This window comes from Sus scrofa, chromosome 11, assembly GCF_054392235.1.
Source record: "Sus scrofa isolate SSC_HxYL_T2T_F1_AM1 chromosome 11, Sscrofa_HxYL_maternal_Yorkshire_Landrace_v2.0, whole genome shotgun sequence".
Taxonomy (NCBI): domain Eukaryota; kingdom Metazoa; phylum Chordata; class Mammalia; order Artiodactyla; family Suidae; genus Sus; species Sus scrofa.
In genome coordinates, this window is record NC_139393.1 from 62,392,806 (window position 1) to 62,416,591 (window position 23,786).

The 23,786-nt window shown below is 33.3% G+C and overlaps 1 long non-coding RNA gene across 2 annotated transcripts in view; it reads right to left on the bottom strand.

Moving 5' to 3' along the window:
- Positions 1–999: 999 nt before the first annotated feature.
- Positions 1,000–23,786, bottom strand: part of LOC102163241 (uncharacterized) — an 80,937-nt gene continuing 58,150 nt past the window's right edge. Inside the window, exons 4-5 of one of the 2 annotated variants that reach the window (XR_014820065.1) lie at positions 3,146–3,219; positions 1,000–1,450 (exon numbers count right to left, since the gene is read on the bottom strand). This is a non-coding gene — a long non-coding RNA (uncharacterized LOC102163241). The remainder of the gene's footprint in view (positions 1,451–3,145; positions 3,220–23,786) is intronic. The other variant, XR_014820066.1, reaches the window with a different exon arrangement.

Consider the following 23,786-nt stretch of genomic DNA (forward strand, 5'->3'; position numbering starts at 1 on the left):
CTTTGCTCTACAGATAAGGAAATTGAGGAGGCACAAGTGAGTAGGTAGCTTGCCTGAGGATACAAAGCCATTTAGAAGCAGAACAAAGCATTAACTCTACGGGGCTGCCTCTGAATCACAGGATGCAATGCTTACCACTGTGTCACACTATCTCTTAGGTAGGCATAAAAAAAACAAAACAAAACAAAAAACAAAAAACAAAAAACAACACTTTAATAACATTTAAAAAATATGTTCAAAATAAGTTTTGTCTTTAACCATTTCTATTAAAAAAAAAAGGGTAATTGAACTTTAGGATATTTTTAAGTACCATCCTCATTCCTTTCAACAACTGAAACTTCTGCTTTATCTGATTACTTTTACCCAATTCAGGCCCTTTTTATTTATTCTATTGATTCATGCATATGTAAAATAATCTGAGAGCTTCTCATGTGTGATCTCATTCCTAATTTTCTAATTCTTATGTCTCATACAGGCAATTTGTCTGTGCTTCATGTTTTTGTCTTTCTCTTATGCCTGCCACAGGCTTAACCAAATACACTGCTTTCATTTTACAACTCTCCTTGTGTCCCTTAACTGAATTCTTCTATTGGAAAGAAATGCTCTATAGGTCCCATTGCATTGAATAGTTGGATAGTGAATAGTTGGAAAACCAGGAGGCTACATGAAGACCTTCTCTTATATGTGGATCAATGCCCTTCTGAAATATCTGCTGCCTTTTGAGGATTCAAAAGTGAATAAGACATACACAAATAGCAAGAATCCACTTTTAATATAACAAAATATTTTATATTGCCTACTAATATGAAGACAGGATAGGCAAGTGTACTTTTTCTATTATCCCCTGGCACAATTCCTGTGGTCTCTTTATGCTTTGGTGCACACTTGGCAGAACTGGCTCATACAAAGTGGTACTTCCTAAATCTAACCATCAGGTTATAAAGTACTGCCAGTTTATAACTAGGCCTATCTCCTTCAGCAGTTACATTTAAACTCAGATTTTTTTATTGCTTAATGAATTTTATTACATTTATAGTTGTACAACAATCATCACAACCCAATTTTATAGCATTTCCATCCCAAACCCCCAGCCCATCCTCCCACCACCAACCTGTCTCCTTTAGAAATCATAAGTTTTTCAAAGTCTGTGAGTCAGTATCTGTTCTGCAAGGAAGGTCACTGTGTCCTTTTTTTTAGATTCCACATGTAGGTGATAGCATTTGATGTTGGTATCTCACTGTCTGACTAACTTCACTTAGCATGATAATTTCTAAGTCCATCCATGTTGCTGCAAATGCCATTATTTCTTTCCTTTCAATGGCTGAGTAACATTCCACTGTGTATATGTACCACATCTTCTTTATCCACTCCTCTGTCGATAGACATTTAGGTTGTTTCCATGTCTTGCTACTTAAACTCAGATTTTTATATTTCTTGCTGCTAATATACCCTGCAAGAAGGTACATAACAGGAAATAGCTATAATCTTACAAACGTAAACTCTTGTGACTAATCAAAACTGTTTCCATTTCTTTCAATTGTCTTCTATGAAGGGATTTCACCTCCAATTAATTTGTTTCAAAAGTTCCAAAAGAACACATATTTTTAAAAGTTCCAGAAGAGCATATATTTTATCTAGAATAGACATGAGAAAGTTCATTGGTTTGCTGAATGGATGTGTTGGCAGAAATGATAGTTAATGTAATGACCTGTATTATAACTGTATAAAAACTAAATTGTGGACCACTTTGGGAGGATGTATAAAAATCCATGTGTGATTTGGGAAAAAAAAAATTTAATACAAGTTACAATTTAAAAGGATCTATTTTGATTTTTCTCAAAGGAAATAATTATTTTCACTCAGACTTACCGCGTATGGTGCTTATTGGCTTGAATGTATTCTCTTCATGACAAGATAATTCTTTTACTCATTAAACTGAAGTGTTCTTAACACTTAATACCCAAGCTCATAATTCCTGCAAGCATTATGTTTCTGTAATATTAGACTTCTTGACAGCATCAGACAGGCCTTGCTAATGTAGCATCAAAATACATTACATAGCATGTGGTTCATTTTATGGAGGTCTTTTATGTTTGAAAGACACCTTACCTCCTGATGTGATAAAATGTATCACAATATTACTATAAAATATCTCTAATAGGAAATATATTTTTTAGTACTTAGAGGAAGTCTGTGATTTTTTTTTTCCTCAAACTGACTTTATATGACCAGCTGTATTCAAGTAGTTTTGGGAGGATTCAGTACGGCAGTTCACCGAGGTCTCTATAAATAAATGCTGGGAGAAAATCACCACAAAACCTCTTCAGAGTCTGAGCTGGCCAGATAAGAGATAACTCAACAAAAATATGGCTCCGACAAAGTATCTTTGCCATACCCATTATATATCTTTCCCCTTTCCCCTTATACAATCCACATCTGTCCTCTGTATGCCCCTGTCTAGCACATTTCCTTTGTGTTGATAAAGTAGACTTGGAAACACATTAATATTTCAATTTGATTTGGAATATCTTCTCAAGCAGAATTTATGAGGATATCTGGGTTATAAGGAGAAACGATTAGCACATTTTGCCTTTCGTTTCCAGCCTAAACTGAATACAAAAATGCAAATACAACTGGAGAGGGAAGTGGCATTGCATTGGCAAAAGAAGCAGAGGCATCCATGCAACAAAATTTTAAGGAATTTTTCTTAGATATAGTATAGCTACCACTAGATTAAAGGAAAAGTCAATGGATCAACCAAGCTGTTCATGATTAGAAACAGCTTCCTTGGGAATCGAGTAGAAGATACCCACTCCAACACACCTTTACTAGTCCAGTTATTTTTCCAAAGAGCAAGGATCAGCAGCAAAGGCAGCAAATATAGAATTTACCATCATCTCTGAAATTGTCTGTGGTAGCACCTGTTCCTGGCCTACATTTGATCTAGCTATATATACCAAGCAAAAAGCTAGAAACAAAGGTAACTAACTCCATCACAGAAAAAATGGGAAAACTGTCCTACTTCATTCTCAGTTTTTATACTAAACATAATTAATATTAGATAAATTATTGAGATAATAAAACCAAGTTTTTGACTGAACTTAATCACTCTCTTGACACTTCATTTAAGCTGGATTAATCTTACCTGTTCACATAAACTCCTCAATTTGGAAGAAATTTTTGTCAGTTGAGACTCCCTTCCCTGTTTTCTTCCTCTGCCTGAATATAAGAGTGAGAGGGTCACATTTAGGCTTTGATATATGATGAAGCTGGGTCTTGACAAGCGCTTACCAGACATCTTATTTTATTTATTTTTTTATGTTTTATTGCCACACCTGCAGCATATGGAAGTTACCAGGCTCAGGGTCAAATCAGAGCTACAGCTGAGGTGTAAGCCACAGCCACAGCAACACCGGATCTGAGCCTCATCTGTGACCTACACCATAGTTTGCCGCAACACCAGATCCTTAACCCACTGAGCGAGGCATCTTCACAGACAATATGCTGGGTTCTTAACCTGTTAAGACCATAATGGGAACTGCTCACCTGGGATTTCTATAAGCAGATTCAACAAGGGATAATTCTGATTCAATAATGGATGATTTGATAAGTGATAAGACCTGAGATAGTATATTTTTAAGAAACAGCTGCTGATGATGCTGTTAGGGAGGACCAGACTTTGAGTAGCAAAAGCCTAGATTAATCTCTCAGTTATATATGGTGCCAGAAGATGTGTCATTGAACTTTACTTGCAGATGTAGTCATCTATCCCCACCAAATAATCTTGTTCCCACTAGTTCTCCACCTGTAGAATCTAAAGAGAGTGGCTATATATCCTGGTTTCCTTGGAATAGTATATCCCTATTGAACAAGTTTATACTAATAGTACTTCTGATTTATCCTAAAGTGTCTTAGTTTGATTGGGAAATTATATTAACATCTTAGATCTAGGCCACTTTCCTCTACAGAGTCCCCTTATTACAACTCTGTGACTGCTGTAGAACAACTGTTCCTCTCATTGAAGCAATTCTGTTCCCTCTTCTGTTTCTCTGAGAAATTCTGCTATTTGACTAAACCATAGCAATACTGACTAAATTCCATTCCATCTTTCCAGAGGAAGAAGGAATACAGTTTGATGTGCCCTTGGTTTCTCAAATAGTTATTGGCACCTCTGACATTATTAAGAGTTAAACTTGCTGTTGGGGTGATGAGCAGGAAGCAGAGCTACTGCGCACAAGGGCTAACCACTTCTAAATCTTGCTTTATTTTCTAATATATCTTTTAGAACTCGTACATTATATAGTCTATTAGTGACATGGCCTGGATGATGGGGGAGAGAGAAAAAAATCTGATCAATTACATTTTCAAAGTTATATCCTACCTAAAATTTGCTTTAAAACTTCAAAGGATGAAATTTTATCTATTTGTTCCTTGAAAACTCTATGGGGGTAACATCATACAGTGTAACCAAATGGGGAAGCAGAAATCTAAACACGACCTATGTTAATTGGGACTTGAACTCTACAGGATTTAAGACCCATTTCTTATGGCCACTGACTATAGCTCTGTATCTCACTCAGTTTCATTAAGTTTTCTGAAATTCTGGGATATATGTATATATATATAACTAATGTGACTAGGTTCTATGAATAAAGAACCCTCACATTAAGGATTTAGATCAAGTTAAATCTTGGCATACAGCAAAAATATACTTTATTCTGTGGGAATTAACACAAACAGGAAAAGCACCAGATATATACAATAATGCTATATTTTTGAAAAAGGAACTGTCAGGTATTAGACAACATTTTTTTACTAAATGATTGTATCACTAGTAATACATTTAGATTAAAATTTAAGACTTAAATACTTTGTACAAAATTATTGTCATAGATCATACAGTGTTTGAACTTAGGAAAGAGAATATAGAGCTAAAAAATAGCAATGTCAAATTAAATATTAGAATTGAGCCAATAATTTTGAAGTTTCGTAATCAGAATCAGTAAAGGGAAAGACAGAAATATTCTCCATAATTTATAGACTTGTATAAAGAAATGAGGTGATAAAAGAACAAGTGATGAAAAGTAGATATCAGCATATGTGTAAAAATATTTCAAATTTAGAAAGCAAGAGATATGAGAAATAAACAACAAAGATATAACAGAAAGGAAGTCAAATATTCTTGAGCTGAAAATCTTTTAATAAGCACAATTGTACAGGCTCATCAGATATTCCAAAACATAAATTAACAAAACTCCTAAACACATTTTGATGCAAATTTCAGATCTCAAAGATAGGGGGGAAATCTGTAATACTAATACCTATATAGGCTGCAAAACAATTTATCCCTAGAAATAAACTTTAAAATATTAAGTAGAGAAAATAATGGAATGGCATTTAAGGAGCTTGGAAAGAAAAGATCCATAGATTGATATTTCCATACTCACATCATTTGCAAGCTTGGCAAGAGACATTACCAGAAATGTAAGGATTAAAAGATAAACTCCTTCTGGAAAAGGAGATATTATAATTTGCAGTTGATATACTTTTTTACATGCAAACTCTAAATAAATAAATTGAAGATGTTGGAACTCAAATCTTAATTAGGCTGCCTCTGAAGATATATTAATATTAAAAGAGTCCTTACATTATTAATTTGGAAGTAAAAATAAAATATGCAATAGAAACAAGTAAAAATAGCTTAAATATATTTGGTAAGAAATAAGCAGGATTCATAATAAGGAAATTACATATTTTCCAGAAAAAAATTTGAAAAAATGATATGATGCAGATGAAAAATTTTCAGCTTATTTTATAAACCACTTGAAAACATATACTTCTAAATATTCCCTTTGGAAGTTGTGGAAATAATGATGCAGCAAATTCAGTTCTAAGTTGTAAGTTTTATAGCAATAAACACATTCATTAATACAAATAAAGAGCTAATAAACAACCTAGCTTATACTTCAAGGAAATAGAAAAAGAAGAAAACCAACTAAGCCCAAAGTTAGTATTAGAATAAGAGAGAAAAGAGTAGAAATAAAATAAATATTGAAAAGAAAAAAAAAAGATAGTGATACTAAGAGCTAATTTTTCTTGAAAAGGTAAACAAAATAGTCAAACCTTTAGCTAGAGTTACTGTGGAAAAAAAAAAAAAAGAGAGGGCATAAATAAATAAAACCATAAATGAAAAAGAGACTTGAAGACTGATACCACAAAATGAAGGATAGTAAGTTGCTGCTATGAACAAATATATATCAAAAAATTGAAAAACTTAAAAAAAGATACATCATATATAGAAATAAATTCCTAGAAACATACAAGTTGCCAAGACTGAACATGAAGAAGCAGAAATTCTAAAAAATTATTAGAAAGAAGTTTGAACCAGCAATCAAAAACTTCCTAATAAATAAAAACCCAGAACCAGAGGGCTTAACTATTGAATTGTGCCAAATATAAAGAAGAATTAGTGCCAATCCTTCTCAAAATCTTTCATAAAATAGAAGAGGAGGGAACACTCCTAAACTCATTTTACAAGGCCAGCATTACTCAAATGCATCAACTAGAAAAGGACACTAGGAGAAAAATTAAAATAGATAAAATAAAATAAAAGGCCAATCACCTTTATGAATATTAATGCAAAAGTTATCAGCAAAATATTATCAAACATATTCAAGAGTATACTAAAAATATCATACACCATGATCAACTGAGAGTTATTCCAGAAAGGCAAGGATAGTTCGACTGCTGCAAATCAATTAATGTGATACACCACAACAACAAAAATATAAACATCATACAATCATCTCAATAGATGCATAAATATAATTTGACAGATATTAACATTTACTCTTGATGAAAAATTCTCACCAAAGGATACAAAGGAAATATATTTCAAAATAATAAAGATCACATATGACAGGCTCACTGCTAATGTCCTATAAAATGCTGAAAAGCTGAAAGCTTTTCTGCTATAAACCTGAAAAAGACAAGGATATTCATTCTTTCCATTTTTACTCAATATAGTAACAGAAGTCCTAGCCAGAGCAATTAGGAAAGGAAAAGAAATAAAATATATTTGTATTAGAGAGGAAGAAGTAAACTCTCACAATTTGCAGGTAACATGATATTATAAATGGACTGCAACAGAAAACTGTTAGAGCTAATAAGTTCAGTAAATTTTCAGATACAAAACCAATATACAAAAATCAGTTGTATTTCTGTATGCTAATAAACTATCAGAAATTAAGAAAACAATCCCATACACAATTGTGTTAAAAATAATAAAGTTCTTAGAAATAAATTTAACCAAGGAGGTGAAGGGTCTGTATACTATGGTCATGAATTAGAATAATTGATTTTAATAAAATGATTTACAGTAATCTATAAATTCAGTATAATACTTATCAAAATCCCAATGATGATTTTTACAGAAATAGGAAAATAAAAAAGACTTAAAATCTGTATGGAACTACGAGAGACCCAATTAACCAAAGCAATCCTGAAAAAGAAGAACAAAGCTGGAAACATTACACTTCCTAATGTCAAACTATATTACAAAGCTATAGTAACCAACATAGTATGGCATTGATATAAACACAGTCAAATAGATATACAGAATGAAGACCCTAGAAATAAACGTATTTATTTATTGCTTAGTAGTTCATGATGAAGAAAACAAGCATATGCAATGGGGAAAGCATAATCTCTTCAATAAATAATATGGGAAAACCGGATAGCCACATATAAAAGGATGGAACTGGATTCCTACCTTACAACATACACAAAAATCATTCAAAGTGGGTAAAAGACTTAAATGTAGCACCAGAAATAAAAAATCTTGAGGAAAAATATTAAATAAGCCCCCTAATTTTGGTCTCATCTTAGATTTTTAGATTTGTCACCAAAAGCAAAGGTAATAAAAGCAAAAATAAACAAATGAGACTATACCATGCTAAAAAAGATTATTCAAAGCAAAGGGAAACATCAATAAATTTCTAGACAACAATATTCAGAAGGGAAGAGAATGCTCACAAGTCATATATTTGAAAATGGGTTTATATCCAAAATATTAAGCTAATGGGTATCCTTAGCTTAATAGCCAAAAAAAAAAAAAAAGAAAAAAAAAGACATTTAAAAGGGGGAAAGGAAGTGACTAGACATTCTTCTAAAGAGACATAGCCAACGGTACATGAAAAGATGCTTAATATCACTATGATCGAGGAAATACAGATCAAAAGTACAAGGAGATAGTACTTCAAACCTGTTAGAATGGTTATCTTCAAAAAAAAAAAATCACAGGAGATAACAAGTCTTGGGAAGGATGTGAAAAAAAAGAGAATCTTTGTGCACTGTTGGTGAAAATGTAAATGGGGAAAGCTCCATGGAAAACAGTATGGAGTTTCCTCAAAAATTAAAATAGTACTACATATGATCAGTAATCCCACTTCTGTGTATATATTTGAAGGAAATTAAAACTGCATATCAAAGAGATCTACAGTACCTTGTTCACTGCAGCACAATTCATAATAGCTAAGACATGGAAACAATGCAAGTGTCTTCTAACTGATGAAAGAATAAAAATTAGAGGATATATATCACATATACACATACATAAACAATGGAATATTATTCAGTCATGAGAAAGAAAGAAATCCTGCCATTTGCAATGGCATGGATGATCTTTGAGGGTATTATGCTAAGAAAAAGAAGACAAACATTGAAAGACAAATACTGTGTAAATATACCCAGAATCTTTAAAAAAAAAAATCAAAATCATAGAAACAGAGATTAGAAAAGCAGTTGCCAAGGGATGGGACATGGGAGAAAAGGGAAGAGGTTGATAAAAGGTACAAATTTTCAACTATAAAATGAATGACATCTGAGGATATAATACCTAACATGGTGATTCTATTTCATAACACTGTGTTGTATAATTGAAAGTTGCTAAAAGTAGAGAACGTCTTACTAAAACAAAACTAGAAACAACAAATAAACAAAAAAAAGTATGTGAGGTGATGAATGTGTTAACTGACTAGATGAGGAAATCTTTTCACAATGTATAATACATATACAAAATCATAATATACAATTCAAATATCTTACCACTTTGTCAATTAACTCTCAGTAAAGCTAAAAGAAAATATATATAGAAAATGTTCAAAGAAAATTAGAATAAAGACAAAATAAAAGGTGTTCCTATTGTGGCTCAGTGGATTAAGAACCCAACAGTGTCCCTGAAGATATGTGTTTGATCCTTGGTATCACAGAGGGTTAAGGATAGGGCATTGCCCAAGCTGCCGCATAGGTCACAGACATAGCTCAGATACAATGTTGCTATGGCTATGCCATAGGCCTGTAGCAGCAGCTCCAATTCCACCCCTGGCCTGGGAATTTCCATATACAGCAGGTGCGGCTGTAAAAATAAAAAATAACATAAAATAAAACCTATTTTTATCCCTGCTGTCTGACTTATAAGAATTTTTACAAACAAAAGTTATGACAAGTATTTTAAAAATATACATCCATTGTTTAAAGTTCACAGAGATGTCTTTCATATGTGCAAATTGCATTTAATAATTTAAGTTTTCTTTCTGCCATTCACCACGGTAAATAGTAAATAACTGTTCAGAATCAGGAACAAGGTAAATACAATCTCTACTCTCCTGTCCCTATGTTGTGGTGAAAGAAGTAGCAAAAAAATTGTGTGAATTAAAAGACAAAACTAAGGAAAATAAACATAAAACTAGACATAACAACAGTAAATTGCATTAAGTGATAAGGAAATAAGTGCTACCAAGGCATCCAGAATGTAACAGGAAGGTATGTCATCACAGAAGTTATTTCGATTTTCTCTAAACTGTAAGGAGTAAATAGATCAAATTTCAGAAGGATATTCCAGGAAAAAGGAATGAACAGTCAGGGCAAGACCTTGGTGTTAGATGTGAAATGGTATGTTATAGGAACAGACAGAAAGTGTTGTGGCTGGAGCCTGGTAAGAAAGGGGAGGCCGCTAGAGATGAAATAGGAGAAAGAAGCTGGAGCTGGGTCACTAGGTCATGTTAAGGAATTTGGATTGTATTCAAAATCTAATGGAAAGCTATTACAAGATTTCACGTAGTTGACTGACATGACGTAAATTCCACTTTTCAAAAATCACTCTCCAACAAAGAATGTACAAGAAAGTCATGGGAGAATGCAGTTAAGAGCATATGGCAATGGTCCAAGAATGGACTGTGGCTTGGAAAAGAGTGTTACCAGGAGAGATCGAGAGAGGTAGAATGTGTTTATTACACAGAAAGGATAGAATTTGCATTAAGTCGGATGTGAGGGCCAGAGGGTGGAGTAAAGCCTAGCTGTTATTCCTGTCTTGGTATTTGCATGGATTTTATTGCCCAGGAAAAAACTGGTGCAAGATAAGTTTGAAATAAAAATGAGAACTTCATTTTGGAGATATTAAACTTGATATAACTCAGAGACATCACAGTAGAAGAATCAAGTAAACTTGGATTATGAATTTGGAATTCATAGGATAGGTCCAGTAGGAGGAGTGAATGTGGGAGTTATGAGCACATATGTATACCAAGCACAGTGTGATGGAGAGTCTATGGAGAAAAGAACACTAACGCATCTTAATATTTAAGGATCAACTAATCTGCAGGAAAGTAAACAAAGAAATAACCTTCTTTATTGTTTAAGAAAAAGTAGGATCATGTAACTTCACTGAAGCAGTGAAGATTGAGTCTTCATCATCAATTATTTGAAATGTTCTGAGAATTCAAATTAAACTAAGAGTGGAAAATGTCTGTTGTATTTGGCAATAAAAAGATCATCGTTGACATTGATAAGAAGCAATGATAAAATAATTACAAATTAGTAGAAGCTATTTTTCTTACAGAAGTCTTATGGCTATAAAAAGAGCAGCTCATACCAAATAACGTGGTAATTCCTACAAGGATATTATCATCAAGAAAAAATAACCTAGAAATGTTTAAAGAGCTTTGTATACAAGCATGTTTTTCAGTTATTTCTAGTATAATAGTGTGGCAAACTACCTAATATAAGAGAAGATTAATAAGAGAGGATTGATTTTAAAGTGTACACTTGTAAAATAGAGTGTTATAAAGTTATTAAATATCATTTGTTAGAACAACTGATTTTTATTGAGGATAGCTTTTGATAAGTAATTTTTAAAATGAAGTCACAAAATGAATTGTAAATAAGTTTCTAAGCATCAATCTAGCTAGACATCTTTTTATTTTTTACTTAATTGCTTTACGTTCAGAATATTTAAATTTAAGAAGTGGGGGTTTAATTCATTTGAAAATTATTAAACTTTCTTTGGGGCTTAGAATGTACTAGTTTTATTGAGAATATTCTAAGTGTGCTCAAAAAATGTTTTCATCTCTTGGTTGTAAAGTTCCTGAATATACTTATAGTTCACTTTTATTAATTCAGCTACCGAATTTTTTTTATATTTTGGGATTTCCTATTGTTGCTCAGTGGATACCTAATTAGTATCCCTGAGAATGCAGGTTTCATTCCTGGCCTTGCTCAGTGGGTTAAGGATCCAGCCTTGCCATGAGGTGTGGTGTAGGTCGCAGATGTGGCTTGTTTGGATCTGGCGTTGCTGTGGCTGTGGAAGAGGCCAGTAGCTGCAGCTCAGATTCTACCCCAGCCTGGGAACTTCCATGTGCCCCAGGTATGGTCCTATAAAAAAAGCAAAACAAAAAAAATTTTTCAATATCTTTCTGTGTGTCTGCCCAATATTTTTTTAGGATTTGTTAAAATTCTCAACTACTACTTATCTATTTCTACTTCTATTTATCTTAATGGCTCTGGTAGTTGTTGCCTCACATATTCCTAAGAGCATGTGTTAAATGTGTGTATTCAAGATAGTTAACCCTTTTCTTTTATTGTGTATAACACGCTTTGTGTCTTTTGACATCACTACATTATTCTATATTGATTGATATTAAAACTGCTGTACTAGTTTGTTTTATACTTCCCTGAATAATCTTTTTCAGGTCCTTAGTTTTCCCCATTTTTGTGTAGATACTTGCTTTACTGTTTCTTGCGGACTTGATGGATCTAAGATGTTTGTACGTGTGTATGACTTCTTTCTTGATGTGACGGTATGTTTCGTCAATTTATTGCAGTGATTGTGATATACCATATTTTCACCCTCATATTTGCTCTCTATATACAATATATTATTTTTGTCTTGATTTTTCCATTCCTGTCTCTAATTGGATGGGATCACTGTTCGGTTGCTATGAAAATCATGCATTTTGTTTTAATTTTTCTTATGGTCCCCCTAACTTACTGAAGTCATTCTTATGTTTATGTATGTCTAATGATAATTTATGAAATTAAATGTAGTTGAACGAAACAATTGCTTCAAAACACACTCATCTTCTCCTTGTTTCCCCATCTTCTATCTACCATCATTACTGCTGCACTGCTATTGTCTGGAATTTCAGTTCTGGAAATTTAGAAATGCAGATTGTTGTAGAAAACAGTATTTTACTAAGCAATTTAACTATTATTTTTTCTTATATAGGTTTTTCTCTCTTTGAATGAGTATGTAACCCAGACGTAGGCAATATTGCCTGAGTTTGCAAAGGATAGACCTCATTAACCCTTTTACAAATATTAACTGATTAATTAATAATTATTTATCATCTACTAAAATTAAGGATGAGAAGTATCCTAGTTTGGATGATAAATTATATGAGTACCCTCTATAAGAATTTCAAAGAGGATAATGAATTCAACATTCTGAGACCTTGTATTTCCCCCATTCAATTAAATGAGACTTCTACTGGATATAAAGTGTAGGTTTGAAATTTAGTTCATATGGCAATTTGAAGATTTTACTTCAAAGCGTTCCTCTGCTTGTCATTGATGATATGGAAGTCATTTGTCAGTCTAAACTTATTTTTTTTTTTTGTAGGTGCACTTCTTTTTTTTCAGAAGTATTTTGAAATTTCTTTGTTTTATAGATTTAAAATTTCAATGAAATGTGCTTCAGTTATGAGTTCACTGAAATATAACAAAAACTGCTCAAATTTAATGTATCCTGTTTGGTGGAGTCAAACACATACTCTTATCAGTGAAACCACCAACACAATCAAGGGAATAAATATATCCATCACCTTCAAAATCTCCTGCCCATTTGTTTGTTTTTTTGTGTGTCTGTGTGCTTGTGTGAATGAATAAGGCAACTTGATATTCATCCTCCTAATACAAAATGTAAGTGCACTGTATGTATTACAAAGTATAGACACTATATGTTGCAGTAGATCTCTAGAAAATATTTACCATAATTAACTGAAATTTTATAACTGTTGAACAACAAATCCCCATTTCTCCTGCTCCCTGGGCCCTGGTAACCATCATTCTAATCTCTCTTTAAATCTGACTATTTAGGATACCTCATATAAGTAGGATCGTGTAGTATCTGTTCTTATATGACTGGTTAAATTCACTCAGTAAAATGTCCTCCACTTCTTCCATATTGTCCCAAATATCAAGAATTTTTTTTCTTTTACTTAGGCCAACTAATATTCCATTTATGAATATACCGTATTTCCTTTGTCCATTTATCCATCAGTGAATATTTAGATCGTTTTAAATTTTGGCTATTGTAAATAATGTTGCAATGAACATGGAAGTGCAGATCATTTCTTTGAGATGTGAATTTCAATTCTCTTGAATATATACCACAAAGTGGGATTGCTAGGTCTCATAGTAGGTCTATTTTTAATTTTTGAAGATGTTTTATACTGTTTTTCACAGTGAATACATCATTTTACTTTCTCACCAACAGTATGCAAGGATTACAACTTATTCACATCCTCACCCACCTCACTTTTATTTATTTATGTTTTTGATAATAATTTAGTTGGGTTTTTGTTTGTTGTTTTCTCCAGGTATAAAATCTTTCTTTTTAATGTAAACATTTAAAACTATAAATTTCCATAGTGCTACAAGTCATTTTTTTAGAAATTGTAAATGCAGATGCTATTTATGGCCTGAAAAAAATATATACATATATTTGAACTTTAGATATATATTATATATATGTAACTATACATATATAATTTAACATACAAAAATGCAATATTAATATGAAGCAACAAATCAGCTCATTTATATAATTCCTACCTTCTCAGTTGTGAAAACATGAAAAAAACATTCCAAGAAATACGGAACTATCATGGAAATTTTTCTGATGTAACAAATTCATTGAGACTTACTAAAGAGCCAAAAATGAATAAGATCTTAAGGAGCATAAATCTCACTATAATTATTATGTAACACATTTAAAGAGTGAAAACTGTTTCATTGGAAGTGGCTGGACTAAATGAAAGTTGATATACCATGAGCTAGTCAAAGTAAAAAATGTGTTCAAAAATAATGATTAATGCTGAAGGGCATATATATTAGGTTAAAATTTCTGATAATTGATAAAGTTCATGCAAAATTGAGATGATTTTACATTTTAATTGGGAGGACTGGATTCTTTAAACTGTTTTGATCCATGATTTATTCTTAGTGATCTGATTTTTCATTTTTGATTTATTGTAGGTCATCCCTGTTGGGTTGTTATGGTAATAAGAGGGAGTCTAGTAATAGTGTTATTGATTACATAATTTACAAGTGATTAAGAGCAATTTGCATTGTATAGTCCCATTTCTTCTGAAAATTATGTATTTAACAGAAGCAAATTATATTGTTTGTTAAAACTACTCATTTAATTTTTTAAGTTACAATATTTTTGTCACAAGGAAGAGCAGGACCTTCATATTTTGAATTAGTATTTAAAAATAGGAAAAAAATACAAATCCTCAAGGAGGTGAAAAAAAGCAATGTTCATATCAATGGTAATCAAAGAGTCAGGGTTTAATGGATCTTCCAAGCTATCAGCAAGAAATGCATGTGCGCTCTGTATAGAAGTTTTAAAAAATTAATACTTAACAATTAATTACATAGTAAATACATAACTAAGTGTTGATCTTTTATCTGTAATAAACAATCTGCTTTCTATAGCTACCATGCACTGGCAATGCTAAATAACTTCAAAATTATAAAACATTGCTCCTAGGGGAAAAACAAATATTTTGTTGTTCTAAGTGCTAAAAAAAGATATGGATATGTTGATTTTAATTATATATATATATGGAAATCATATGTAACATTACATTTTTATTACTTCTGATTTAATGGACATTGATTTCTACATGGATTTTAATTTGGAGAATCTCCAGTTATAAAGTTGTCCCCTGACAAGTTGGGATTCAGCTACACAGACTTGTTTTGATAGCAAGTTCATAAGAGGGTAGGATGATTTGAGTTTTTCTGAGATTCAACTTATATGTTCAGCACTTGTTGTACCGCATATTCCTGTGTTAAACTAGCACATTTGAAATAAACTTTGAAAGCACAGCATTTGTAAAATCAAAAAAGAAGAACTTAAGTTACTTTAATTCTGTCACTTGACGTGACCACTCAGAAATTTTTGTGTTTATCATTCAAAAGAGTGAAACAGAGTAAAATCTGCAGGAAGAAATATATGTGTCTAGTAAGTAGAAATTTTAGTTTGTATACAATATTTAATTAAATTTGAGTAATACCTAAAATTAACAATTATCTCTTTAAATCATTCATTTTTAACTAAATAATTAATGGGATAATGACTACTTAGAAAATAATACCGTTGTATAGAAAAAAATGATAACAGATTGTCAAATATAAATGGTACATTACTGGTTCAAGCAAGATATTTACTCTAAGTTGTCCTGCTGACCAAGTTGATTCAACCAAGCAGCTTTACAGAATTTATTTTGGCTTATTACTTTTGACCAACTTGATTTTTTTAAATAGACTCTAATTTTTTAAAGAGTTAAATTTATAGAAAACAACATAGTAGAGTTCTTCCTCTGTTATTAGCATCTTACATTAACATGGTGTTTTCATAATTATTAATGAAACTATTAATACGTTATTATTATTAAAGTCCATATTTGCTATGGATTGAATGTTTGTGTTCTTCCCCAAATTCATATATTGAAATCTAATTCCCAATACGATGGTATTTTGAGTTGGGACCTTTGGAAGGTAATTAAGTCATAAAGGTGCTCTTATGATTGCAATTAATGCCCTTTCCAAAGAGATTCCAGAGAGCTAAGTTGTCTTTTTTATCATGTAAGACCATGGGAGACCAGATGAAAAGAAGGCTGTCTATGAACCACAAAGTGGGTTCTCACCAGACACTATGTCTGCTGGCACTTTGATCTTGGACACTCCAGCCTTCACTGTGAGAAATAAATTTCTGTTGTTGATAGGTCACCTGATTTATGACATTTTTTATGGTATCTTTCACAGATAAAGACAATAGTTTATGCCTGTTTTCTGGGTTTTCTCCTAATATGCTTATACAGGATCTCATCCTGGAGACCACATATACTCATTGCCATGTCTCTTTAGGTTCCTCTTGGATGTGACAGTTTCTTAGACTTTTCCTACTTTTATGATCTTGATAGTTTTGAGTAGTTCTGGCCAGGTTTTTTTTAGGGTGCCCAAATGGTATCTGTCTAACATTTAACTCATGATTAGATTGTGGCTATGGATTTTGGGGAGGAAGACACAAGTTAAATGGCCATTTTCTTCATATCATATCAAGGAAATATACTATTACCTTAACTTACAACCTATGAGATTGATTTTGACCTACTTGTTGAAATGGTGTTTGCCAGGTTTACCCACTGTAAAAGGCTCTGTATTTTATTCTTTTCCATACTATGCTCTATCAAAGGAATTTACTATGTACAGTCCACAATTGATGACTGCAAATTTAAGTGCCCCTTCTTTGAAAGTCAAATATCTATATAATTAAGAAAATATTTTTCTACATGCTCTATTTGCCTTCCTTTTTCCATTTATTTATTTTTATATCATTGATTTATACTGGTTTGGAATCATGCTTGTTTATTTTATAATTTTATTTATAATCCAAAACAACTTTACTTACTTTTTTGAATGAGGTTCCCCCCCCCCAAGTTCTGACTATTGGGGGCTCCATCAGTTTGCTCCAATTTCCCTTTGACTTACCACCATTTTTGTATTTTTTTTTTAACATTCCTTTATTTTCTGGGATACAAGATATCCAAAGCCCATCTTATATACTGCCTGATCTTATCCTACAATCAGCCATTTCTCCAAGAATTCTTAATTCCTTTTATCAGAGAATGGTTTTTAGAAAGCAACATCTGGGCACTAGGTATGCTCCTTGAGATTGGGACATCTTTGCTTCTAAGACTTTTTATCTGACAGCAGGAAGTATATTAGTGAGATAGATACAGATGTTATTCACTGACTTAACTTTTTAATTCTAGTAAACATGTATGGTGGTATCAGAATTGTTAATCCCCAATGGAAACAAGTTTATCAACCAGAATACAGGGCTCATGTAAAGTTTTTTGGGCCTTTAACCTTACAAACTCCACTCATTTCCAATGTTTCTTAGATCAGCATCTTGTCCTTGATTCTTTCAGTGTTGTTTAATATAATTATAACAGAGTTAAATTATATTGCATCATTTTGCAAGAGGGTCTTTCAGCCTCACAAATTTGCATGTAGTTTTTGTCCTAAATTTTTTTTCTGTGTATCATTGTTCAATTATTTTTGGGTGGGGGGTACTGGTTACCATGAGCCAAACATAAGTGATAGTAGGAAGATCATTGTTCATTAGGAACAAGGAAGTGAACTTTCCAATAAGAGCAATACACATGAAATATAGAGACACAAATGCATAAAATGTATTCATGGAGGAATTGCTAGGCTAGACTTTGCAGAGCATTTTCATTTTACACAGAAAGATTATTGGAAATAATACTGATTAAAGAGATTGCAGTCCAATTCCCTTGGAAAAACAACCAAATATCTTTTGAATTTTATTCTTAGGATTTGGGACCTATTAAGGTTTTGGGAAGTAAACTTTCTTGTCTACAAACCTTTAGCATATACTTAATCTAAATTTCCCAAATATAAGAAGCTACTGACTCACTGTTCTCATATAATTAAATACTGACAGGAATCTGGAATTGCATTTCTTTCCCAAAATGATGACAATGACTCATTCTCCTGTGAATTTCAGACATTCTTAAATCAGTATAGCTAAATATCACATTTTTTGTGATGTTTTCATTTAAAACTCTGTCAATTAGCACCACTCAAAAATGTACTAAATAGTCTGCAAGTGGCTTGGAAGAGTTAATGTCTCCCTAAACGCATAATTTACTACCCAGGATTGACAGAGACACATAAGCAAACAGAGACCAATAGCATTTGTTAGCATGGAAATAAAGTGAAAAAGAATCTAAGCATTTTCTTTCATCTCTTCAGAGCATTATTTCTGTCTACTGTTCACCTGCTCTAATTATCCTGGCAGCTCACTTAAATTACATTTTTTCTGCTACTAACAAGATGAGCCAGGTTTTCCCCAGTGCCAAAGACACAGTAGCATCAACAACAAAGTCTTGATGATACCCTAGTGACTTCAGAGTGTTAATCCATCTCACTGGATGCTTATCTAGGTTCCAAGGAATGGCATGCTCCAGGGGAGAATTTGGCTCAATGAGAGAAGGATTCAGTACACAAGAGATGGTACTGTTCAATTTGCTTTTTTTATATTTACATTAGGTAAATGTTGGCAACAAGACTTTGAATTTGAAGCAAACATAGCACCATGCCTGCTGCTCATGTTGGGCTGTTTTCAGGTCAATTAGTGCCTCCTAAATTCTTAAAGCAGGTGCTAATCTGGTACTTAAACTGCTGAGACATTTGGCATATATTCTCAGTGAAGAGAAGTTGGAAGTTCTTTGCGTAAGAATTTAAGAGAATGGGTGAATAAAACACATTACTTTCCCTTATTAACATTAGGGTTTTTTTTAATAAGCAATGTATTAAAAATTAAATCTTAATTTAGAACCAGCATAAGCAGTTTCCTCTTAAAGAATAGAAAACACATGAATAGCACATCTTGATTTGCTTCTCCATGTTAAACTTTTTATTTCTAATTTAATCTCTAAATTGTTAACACCAGTGTATTAGTAAAAATCAGCATCTTCTTCAATATGGATTCTACCTTTCTTAATGAGAACATGTTATTTAAGAAGCATTAAAAAAAAGTTTCCCATAAACAGATTTGTTTTTCAGAGATAATTTTGACAGAAAAAAAGGAAAACACTGCATGAATGACCAAACACACTTTGTCTGCATGCAATCATCCACCAAATATCCATAAAAAAATATGTATTTAAAGTGCTGGGTCTACTAAGGATTTGTTTAAAGAGAAGACTACAATATAGGCCTTGTACTAAAGGCATTCAGAGGCTAGGAGAGGAGATATAAACAAATGCCCTGTGAGAAACCCAGACAGAAATAGAAATATGCAGGAATGTCATAAGAGGGAGGGGTCAATTATTTAAGTTTATAGGACATTAGACAAGCATTTGGAAAGAGATCATACCTGAGGCGGATTATGAAATATGAAATTTGAGGGTTTTGTTTTTTTGTTTTGCTTTTTAGGGCCACACCCACAGCATATGGAAGTTAACAGGCTGGGATTGAATTTGAGGTGCAGCTGCTGGTCTACACCACAGCCACAGCAATGCAGGATATGAGCAAAGTCTGTGACCTACACCACAGCTCCAGGCAACGCTAGCTATCCAGACCACTGAGCGAGGCCAGGGATCGAACCCACATCCTCATGGATACTCGTTTCCACTGCGCCACAATGGGAACTCCCTGAAATTTGAGTTCTTAAGACTACAGAAGTGAAGGAGAAAGGCTGAGCAAAAGATGAAAAAATTCAAAAACAGGAAGAGAGCATCATTTTCTTGGAGATAATAAAAGCTGTACAGTGCTGTTGGTATAAAATCAGTAAGGCAGGTCAACAATATGGGAACTGAGACTAGAAATGTAAGGGTCAGGGAGTTCCCATTGTGGCGCAGTGGAAACAAATCTGACAAGCATCCATGAGGATGCAGGTTCGAACCCTCGCCTTATTCAGTGGGTTAAGGATGCGGTGTTGCCATGAGCTGTGGTGTAGGTTGCAGACTCAGCTCGGATCCTGTGTTGCTGTGGCTGTGGCATAGGCCAGCAGCTGCAGTTCTGATTCAACCCCTATCCTGGGAACGTCCATGTACCGCAAGTATGGCCCTAAAAAAGACAAAAAAAAAAAAGAAAAGAAAGGGGGAAAGAAAGAAATGGGGAATAGAAAAATAGAAATTTAAGGACTAAATGGTGGTGTGACTCATGTAACAAGTTAACCAGCTTAAAATTTTCCTGTGAGTCAGTAGTTCTCATAACTCAGCATGCAAACCTAACCTTAGAGACTTTGTTAATCATGCAAATCCCAGAACCCCTACCCCAAAGATTTTCATTTAATAGGTCTGGTTAAAACTCAGGATTTTGAATTTCTACCAGGGCCTAGCAGGTTCTTTTAAGCCATACGATTATTTCAGAAAGGGCAGTAGATTTTGTGGGAGCTTATGAATGGTGTTAAGTAGGAAAGAGACATAATTAGACTTGTGTTTTAGAAACTATTTGAGCAGACATGGATGACACCAAGTAGGATGGAAGCAGAAGTGGAGGAGACCAATCAAACCTGTTAATCTGTTTACTTAAAGTGTACTGAACATCAAGTGTGTGCTGGCTATAACATATAAATTCCAAGTCTCTGGATGAGATAGGTAGTTTTTCAAAGTCCGCACAGCTCATTTGCTCTCAGATCGCTCACTGTGACCTATGACCTCACGAGGAAATGCTTACACAGCTATTTTATTGATGCTCGTAAAGAGCCAAAAAGTAGAGAGCTATGAAAACAGTAGGACTCTGTGCCTCTCTCTTTGAGAGGGAGAGTGACAGTGGCTTGGAAGTCCTGTAAAGATTTCTGAGTGATCTGCAGTTCCACATAGGTTACACATGAAGAATGGGGATGACTAGAAGTTTGGAGATAATCAGAAAGAGCAGTTTGGGATTCTTGTAGAGATCATGTATATGTAACCATTTGGTTTTTACAGCTAAGGAATAATACTCTTAACCTGAGAGGTTATAGGTATCATATAATTGGGCCCAGACCATATATTGCTAGTTGCATTCATTGTTTTTTCCTCCAGTTGAGAAAATACATCGGTTCATTTTTTTATTATTTTGATGACTTCAGAAATAGTTCTTTATAAATAAACAGATCATAAATTTTGTAAAGGCATCTCTCCATTTCATATTTCTCATCCACCTGAGTCTGGCTGGGAACCAAGGAGTGGGCTCCACTAATGAGCTGTGGTGTAGGTTGCAGATGTGATCCTAATGCACATCCATCACATATAAATTAGAGCATTTACCTCATTCACAGTAAATATTCAAGAAATATTAACTGTTATTATGCCCAAATCAACTCTACCGCACCCGGCAACCCCAGTAGTAGAAAGCGGCAGTAGATTTTGTGGGAGCTTATGAATGGTGTTAAGTAGGAAAGAGACATAATTAGACTTGTGTTTTAGAAACTATTTGAGCAAAGACATTGATGACACTGCAATGTCACACCCAGCAACCCCTCTCCTAATGCAGCCTGTGACCCTTCCCTATACTCACTGACCAGTTGTGAAGTACTGCTTGCCTTTTCTTGTATTACAAATTTAGTAGGTGAAATGTGAAGTTTCTCTAGGGAATCACTGGTAAAATAACTAAGAGGTGTGATGATGAAATGAAGGTAAATTTAGGGTATCAGGAATAACCAATATAGAAGGTGTTTGGAGTAAATAAAGATAGGCAGAGAAGAGGAAAGACTTCAAGCACCAGAATGTAGAACACTGTGTCAATGAGAAGTTTTGAAATTTTCCCATGTTTTTATGTGCTTCAACCTCTCACAGTCAAACTGCTGATGTTGCTTTTTTTTTTTTTGACTCAGAAGCTTCTTTCCAAGTAGTAGCTCTCAGGTTTTTTGTTTTTTTTTTTTTTGGTTACTGAAAAGCTTATCGTATTTGTAAAGAAAATTAAATATTTTACTGCCTTACTGTTATTTTTTATGTTTCCATATTTGTTGCATAATTGAAATAGATCTTGATATTCATATCCATATCTAGATCTACATATAAAATTTGCAAAACTGCCAAGTTTTAAATTATCATATTATGGATTTCCTGGCTTTCCAAGAATGTATGCAATCTCTTTCCCTGGTGCTTTCTTCATCATTCCATGAGACTTTATACATTTTATTTAAATACTAGTTACTCTGGCAGGGAAACTAGATAATTTTTTGAGTTGGGCAGAATGATAGTAGCTTAATAGCAGTTAATATTTCTTGAATATTTACTGTGAATGAGGTAAATGCTCTAATTTCTAGGTGATAGATGTGCATTAGCTTACTTTCTCCAAAAAAATAAATAAATAACATACAGAAGTAGGTACTATTATCAACTCTTAATTATAAATGGAAACCTAAAGGAAAAAGTTTCCCTGGCATTGACTTTCTTCACTCTATTAGTTTACCACTCCCCCAAAATGCTTGATTTACAAAGTTTCATTGACATCTCTCATCTTGTTACTTTATCATTCACTCTGTAGTTGTCTATACTTATTTGTCTTTAATTTAATTGCCACCATTGCAGAAGAATTTCAGTAGAGAAAAGAGATAAATTCATGCATCCACTATGTTTAACCAGAAATCCACAAGGCATTTTCCACATGAGAAAAATCATATATAGTTTTTGTGCATTATTTGCTTGCTGTCTAACAGTCATTACTAACATTAACAACACAAAGAAGCAGCCCAGTGTGGTGGTCTTGGTCCCTTAAAGAGCAGAGGTCAAGTGGGATTACATTCAAGCCATTTACAAGGAGAAAGGTGTGTGAAGGGAGACAAACCAGAGGAAAGCTAGACAGATGAAAATACATAATGCAGGCCTGACCCTTCTGAAGGAGAGAGGGAAGGATGGGTAAGTGGAAGGATCCTAGACTGCCACATAATTCTAACAGAAATTTGGCAAAGCTGAAGATTTCTTGAAGCACAGTTGCCCTTCTAAAGGATTATTCCTCTCCTAGGAATCAGCATGATTAAAGCACTGGCTGGAAGCAGCCCAGGAGAAGCACTGTCTTGTGCAAACATGGTGAATTTCAGGGTGCAATGGCTACAATCACAGTCCCTGCAGTTAAAGGTCTGAGTGGTACCTTGTCATGGACACTACAACCGACAGTAATCAAGAATCTATGTTAAATGTAATATTCCTTTCTGTATATATAAATCGTGCACATAACTCATGACTCAATAAGATGCTAGAAGATGGAATATCATATTGCTATTCTTTTTTCCTTTAGTCATAACTTTCCAAGGAGACAATGCATATGAATTTGAGTAAAGGATTAGGAAATTGAGGTAACAAAAGTCTTGCTTTTAGTTGGCATCTTGCCTTAAACCAAATGGCTCTTATATAAAGGAATTTTCAGTTCTACAAAAGAGTGAAAATATGAAGAGATATTGATTATATGGAGATGTTTTGGGGGAAAGATGATGAAGACAAATGTGTTCAGGCATCAAAACAATGCTGGAAAATTTGGAGGGTTTGAATCTAATAATAATAATAATTGGATCATTGTGAGATAAATAGAAAAAAATAAACTAGGATGGAAGCGTGACTATTCAAACAGATCTGAATTTTTAAAAATTGTTATATGATCACCTTGGAAGAAAGACTGTTATAAGATCACCTTGGAAGAAACTA